Source organism: Spodoptera frugiperda, chromosome 23 (genome assembly GCF_023101765.2).
Source record: "Spodoptera frugiperda isolate SF20-4 chromosome 23, AGI-APGP_CSIRO_Sfru_2.0, whole genome shotgun sequence".
In the NCBI taxonomy this organism is placed as follows: Eukaryota; Metazoa; Arthropoda; class Insecta; order Lepidoptera; family Noctuidae; genus Spodoptera; species Spodoptera frugiperda.
In genome coordinates this window covers 5523827-5531234 of record NC_064234.1, presented here as the reverse complement: position 1 = coordinate 5531234, position 7408 = coordinate 5523827, and positions in this window count along the sequence as shown.

The window sequence follows — 7408 nt, the reverse complement described above, 5'->3', positions numbered from 1 at the left end:
GCACAACTCCAGACTCCGTGCTACTATAGAGAAATTAAAAAAAAAACGAGCAATGCCCAGCCATGTTTTGCCCGACCCGGGAATTGAAACCAAGACCCCTTGCCGAGTCGTACTTGCGAGCACTCGACCAACCAGGCAGTTACTTTCATTAAACAATACCTCGGAAGCTATTACCATACTTCTATAATATCTAATCTAACTAAACAAAACAACATCACATAAACAAAATGTAGATTTAACAAACCTAGCAACAAAATGAATAAACAAATATTACCAAGAATAGACACAGATATGCATAACGTTATTATGATAATATAAACTTTGTTACTGGAACGAAACGTTGAATTTCTAAGTTAGAACAACTACGCACAGATATTCTAGCAGAAATTGCTTAAATTATTCTCGAAATATTATAATAAAGAATAAAGTTTCTGTGACTTTGTTTAGATTTTTACTAATTAGATTGGGAGTTGTGTAACAATCATGAAGTAAGAGTAAGGTCTTGTTTAACCTTGTTCTAGCTACAACACGGATGATAAAAATTACAAATCTATTTAGTCCATGGATTAGGTAATGAAGAAATATTAGACACAATACTTACATAAAACGAATTAAATCTTAGGAGAGTGAGCTAATTAGGTACGTCATTTCTACGTATAAAGCATAGCTAGATATACCGCATGCGAAATTTTAAATAAATATTTCGTACAAACTGTTTGTCTTCGTAAGACATGAAAAATTTCGGACATTAAAACAAAAATTGGGCATCAACCCTGTTCATTAAAGGGATAGGCAGATATGATCTCCGGGTACCCTAAGTGCGGGGTAGCACCCGACCAGAATCAGACTCAAAGAGCCATCAGACTACCACAGTTGAGGTCCAGTCAGGTTGATGCCGACACGGAACTGCGGACTGCCTAGCGGGTTACCGGGGCTCCGGCTCCTTAGTTTACTATATAGAGGAGGATATTGAACATAATGTTATGCTAAATCCTAAAGATACATAAGTATAAACTAATCAGAAGATACTACACAACTAGTGTAACAGTAAGGGTGCTTTTCCACCAGGGATGTGCTATGCTACGTTGCTGTGGATGTGTTTGGCTTCCACCAATTATATTCATTGGTTCACATAACTTACCAATGATGGAAACGGAATCAGCTAAGCTATGTTTTTTTTTTATATGGAAAGATGCGTGCTATGGATGGCTTCCCAACTGTCGATACATCGTATACTCCAGCAGCGCATCTTCCACGCACAGCTACATAGCTTAGTATCAGTGAAAACAGTCATATAGTTTTACAACACAGCACAGCACATCTCTGGTGGAATATCCCCCTTAATGCAGCGAGCAACCGAATGCTAGCGGTGTGTGGTAGCGCAGCTAAACTCTTTGCATAAATCACTACACCGCATCGAGTACTGCTAACTTTGTTCATTAATTGTCCACTGAAGCTAGGAATATTGCCAAGATTATTCCATTGCTGTCCCAGATGGACGGGACTTAATTACCGTGTTAAGAAACCGGTTAATGTTATTTTAAAACGAGTCCCATACATTTACTCATTTATTGTCGTGGACGCGTTTATAAATAAAGAATTTCATAAACACAAGATTCGGACAAAAAATTGTGGTTGATCCAAAGGATTATCTCTTTAATCAAGCCTGTGCTTCATGTCGCAGTAGACGAGTACTGGGCGCCCAGCCATTGCGACAGTTGTGGAGTCTATTTATAAAGAAGAAAATTTAAAGTCTAAAAGGTTTGTGCAATAATCAAATATTTTCATCTAATTATGTGGTGATACAAAATGTTAAACAATAATATGATTAGCTAATGAGACCTCTGCTATTAAAACTTTTATTAGACACCTATATATGAACCTCATTACTAAGGAAAAGTAGGTAACTTTTACTATTACAGAGAAGACCAAGGCAAAAAAGCAAGTTCATTATTTAATTATTCAACTGCCTATATTATCCTAGAAATCTCATTTCATTTCATTCCTTACCTCAAAGCCAACGAAATGCAAATACACTCAAATTACCATAATACGTATCTACATTCCTAGAATACTAGAATATTAGATTTTCAATTATTTAGTTCAGTGGACACATTGTTCGTGGATCGTGACACACGTCCCAGCTGTGTCGTCAGTCGTTACGCGTCGGTGTGATGCGCGGCTGTTTGTTGTGAGCTTCCCCCAAGCGTCTCGTTAAACTCAACACTCGCGTCGAGACCGATTTCACACCGTCTACACAATTTATACGCGCTGTTTGGTAATTTTAACGCAAAAATCTTATTTGTTTACTCTAGCTGTACCTAATAGACCACTTTCGATATTGAAGCCTCAAGGTCGATTAATATTGACGTGGTCTTATTTGTCTAATTACTTTATTGAAAATCGATCAGTATGAAAGGGAACGTTATTAATTTTGTACCTAAACATTTGATAAGCAAACAAATTTAATATCTAGACTAATAAATAAAATTGGAGTGTCTACTCATATTTGTAATTTTGTTGAAATAATCGCGTTTTATTAAATGCATAATAATATGTATTTTGTCTGTCGGTCTGTATGTTTGTAGCGGCTAATCTCTGAAATGGTAGGACCAATTTTGATGGGAATTATACTTTTAGGTATTTTTTTATAGGTAGCTAATGCACTAAGAAGTAATGTTAGTATAGTTATGCTACTTTAACAAAAAAGATTACATTTTAGAAAAAACAAAATTCTGTCAGAATTTTTAATTCTACGCAGACAAAGTCATGGGCAACAGCTAGTCACAAAGCTTTTCAAAGATAAGAAAACGATAGTAAAGATTTAAATAGGCCATCTATCCGGTCAAGAAGGATCAAAGAAAGTGAATTTTTATTGACGTTCGGAAGCGGCACGAACAAATATGTCTCATAGGATCGTAATGGGGATTCCAGTCGGACATAATCTCCGACATCTGCCATAAATAAATCATTTATCATCATTGTTGATTTTATTTATGGCAGGACTTTTTGCCATTGTTTGTTTTAATTTAGAGGACTGTGTGGTGACGGTATAGTAGATGCTTTTTTATCACTCCTACTCTTCACGTGGGTGCCAAAAGAAGCGACTAAAGGATGACTGCACAATTGATAGAGATTAAACAATACCACTATCTAAAAACTACCTTTTAAACTGTGACCTTCAAGTCATCTACCAAATATAAAGCATGGAGATTATGGTAAATCTGCTTATCTATTCTTCTATCATTACTAGCTGTTGGCCTTTACTTCATCTGTATAGATTCCACGCATTATTCTATGCCGTAGAATAATGGCGTCTGACAGAAATTGGGTTAGCCTAAGTTACTCATTAGTACATCAGCTACCAGCCAATATAAGTCTCGTCAAAATTGGTCTATCTATTTCAGAGATTAACCAGAACAAATAAACAGACAGACAAACAAAAAATATTTTGTTGTTTGTACATAACGTATGTATATTCATACCCACGTACTAAACAGTGGTTATTCCAATATTACAAACAGACACTCCAATTTCTTGTTGTTGTTTTGGATTAACATTTATGTAATTAAGTAATCAGTAAAGAAATAAATTAATACAAACTAATCTCTCATTACCTTCGTCCTACATACATAACTATATCCAGATTTCCTCACAAACGTTCAAAAAATAGTTTTATAAAAATAGACCTATAAGAATCCGGTCTGTAATTACTTTACGTAACGTGAGTACAATTTCATAGACAGTAGACACCTGTTTGGAATAAGAATCTCCATCTTATTACGTTCTAATAAGGTCTTAAGTTAATTAATTATTGCGCGACACTTAGGCCCAAAATTGTGCGCACATTTACTATAATGGATGACGTGACACTTCTATTTACTTAATTGCTATTTCTTTTACAACTACCATAAATTGTCTCTTCATCTATGCTAGTTGAACAATAGCTAAAACAAAAACATTTAAGTTCTCTTCCTTTGCGAAGCCGACAAAAAGTTTGCCATCGTCTTAAGGTAATGCCCGGTTTACATTATTCCAGTCCAGCGATCCAGTCCAGTACTGGATTGCTTACTGGAAAAATGTAAACCGGCACTGGAATGAACTGAATCCAGTAAGCATTCCAGTCCAGTAACTGGATTCGCGGTCTACTTTTCGGTCCAGTGCGATCAATCCAGTGCAACTGGAATAATGTAGACGGCCAATCCAGTGCCATTCCAGTGCTGATGAAGTACACACGTGTTGGTTGTTTTTGCGGACTTTTTTTGCGAAGAAAAAGGATTTAACAATGGTGAAGAAGTTATCTGAAGACGAAACTATAAAGTTTGTCTCTATATACAGAGATAATCCGTGTTTATGGGACATAACATCAGAAAATTATAAAAACAAAGCTATGCGCCAAACTGCTTTGCAAAATCTGTGCATTAGTATGGAAATTGAAGGATTTACAGTGGAAAATGTGAAAAACAAAATAAAAAGTATACGTTCGACATACTAGTTTACATATTTCGACATATTAGTTACTAGTGAGCACGTTTAAAACATTTTCGAAACTGATCTCTTCTTGAAATCATTGCCACTGTAGTGCGGTTCGGTAACGGCTTCTAAATAACTGGAATAATGTAGACGTAACAGATCCAGTCCAGTAAGCAATCCAGAACTGGACTGGATCGCTGGACTGGAATAATGTAAACCGGGCATAAGCGTCCACAGGTCCGCATCGTACGCATCACACGCAACGGATTTTAGTTTGTCTTGTACAGAAACTCAGACAACTGCGTCCATTGATCCGCATCGTACGAACCGCTCATCGGCAATTGCATGCGATGCGTCCCGATGACGTCATACGGAATGCCGATGCCAAATATCTGAAAGAAAGTGAGATCGGCATTCAATTGCTAATACTCGCGTCGGCAATCCGAACACTGCCGATACAGTGGACGCAGTCTGAAAAATTTATCCGATGCGTACGATGCGGGCCTGTGGACGCTTACCTTTAAAGGCGCTTTCTTCCAGCGCACCTTTTATAAAAAAGTTATAAAATATAAAACTCAACTTTGTGAGTATGAAATAGTAAAAAAATATCAGCCAAGAAACCACCGGAGACTCGTTTGTTGAATTTAAATAATTTTATTCCACGGTTGATTAAGCAAAGTTGTTTTTTTGTTTCTTTTCCTTTTGTGGGTTAAGCAGTGTTCCAACTACGTTGGGAGCATGACAAATGGTAGTAAATTTCTTCAAGTGACTTTATTATAAGTACTGTATAACACGTTGTAGTGTTTACTGTTGTAGTAATGACATAAACTAGTTACAATAGGGCTGATGACGGGGTATGAGAATTAAAAATCTATTTAGTCCGTCAGTTAGGCAATGAAAAAATATTAAACATGTTTTTTTTTGTCATATAAGTTAGCAATATTTAGATAAAACTAATCAAAGTTTAGGGTTCGGAGCAAATACATCATTTCTACGTATAAAATGTACCTAGAAGTGACGACATTTCAAATCGATATATTTTCGAAAGTATTTTTTTCCGTAAGAAAATAAAAATACGGTTCTAATATTTTAAAGTAATCTACAAGACGGATATTAAAATAAAAATTAGACATCTACACTATTGCAACATTTGTTAGGGACGAATAAATGATAACTTTTTAAAACCCTCTGCCGCATACAAATTAATCACTAATTAATCACTGAGCGAAAACAAGGTTTTCTTTTCCGTCCAATAATGCTCGTAAACCACTTATCCGGCTAATTGGAGCCGCGGGTACAGTTAGTATAATAATCTGCGTAAGTGTCCCATTTGCTCCAGTTGACTCAGCTAGAATAATAAGTTTTCCTCTACAACTGATAAACTCTGGAACTCCGAAGAATAATCCAACAAACTTAGTTCTCTAGAAACTTCTATCCGCAGATTTTCCTGCGCACTCAACTAGGGAGTTTATTAGATTCTATTTGTTAATTAAATGCTAAGATGTTACTCTCAGATGCACAGCTTCAGGCAGTATTTAGAGAAGTTGCATGTATTGTGTGAGAGCAAAGTTCCCAGGTGTCACGACCACGTCGCGTCAGCCGGGAACATAACGAAACTTGCCGAAGTTTGACGAAGTTCCCCGAAGTTGGCAACTCTCCCAATCACTCGGTGTATCGCCTGATTGATACCTAATAAAATATTATTGCCCTCATATTGTTTCTTTGTTTTTCTTGTTCTGTTATTGAAGGTATATGACGGGGAAGTAAAATGTGTCCAACTTGTGGACGTGTTGGCGTTTATTTGGACAATTATTCGAAGTTAGTTATGGCTGGGAAGGTGAACAACTTTTCTAGTTACTTCTAATTGCATCTCATACTTTATCACACGTACGTTGCTGTTAATAACTTCTGGTTAGACTGAGATAACTGTATAAAGTTGCATTTCTCCACAACTCAGTCCATTGGCGTAAATACAAATACTATGCTAAAATCACTATAATAGTAGCCACATTGGAAAAACTAGAAGAAAACTCTTACTCCTTGTTTATTACTCCGTAATGAACAAGGAATAAGCTCTTACAAGTATGTGGAGGCCAGTAGATATATATTCTCATATAGTTAAGTTTACAGCTATACAGAATGGACGCAAGTTCTCGCTAACTAAACCTATACAATTTAAACTTACTCTCCGACTGTGCTGGTGATTTCCTACTACGAGTACTGCAATGATCGTAATGCATGGATAATACTACCATATTAGGTCAGAATTTTCTTCGAGTTATAGCTTTAATTCAGTAAGAATACTTAGTCGTAAAGTTTTTGTAATACCATCCATTGAAGAGCCACTGCACCACAGATGGGGCTCAGTAGGCATCAGCCATGCCTGATCCAGAGCTACGGACTACCTCATGTGTTACCATTGTTGCAGCTCAAAGCAGGAGTAGGAACGGGGTGGTTTGTAGTCAATAGGAGTTTGACTCTCTATCTCGCCTCACCTAAGGCGGAAAAACTACTTGGAAGATCGTGCCCCCTCGAAAAAAAAAGACGTCCATAATAACATTGCGCTTTTCATCCCCGAAGGAGATGGTACAGCAGCCATAATACTAAACCATATCATAAGTTCAAATGCCTTAGTAAATAAAGTAATTTACAGTCGAAGTCATCATCATATCAGCCATAAGACATCCACTGCTGAACATAGGCCTCCCCCAATGACTTCCAGATAGGCCAGTTGGAAGCGACCTGCATCCAGCGGCTCCCTGCAACCTTAATCAGATCATCTGTCCATCTTGTAGGTGGACGTCCTACGCTGTTTCCAAGTACTTAGACAGAAACATTTATCTGTTTCATGTATAGAAATGTTAATTTGCTAAAGGGACTAATAAGTAGCCTTGGTGGAAGTGGGTGGGTGGCCCGTTTGGAGAATAATTGACAT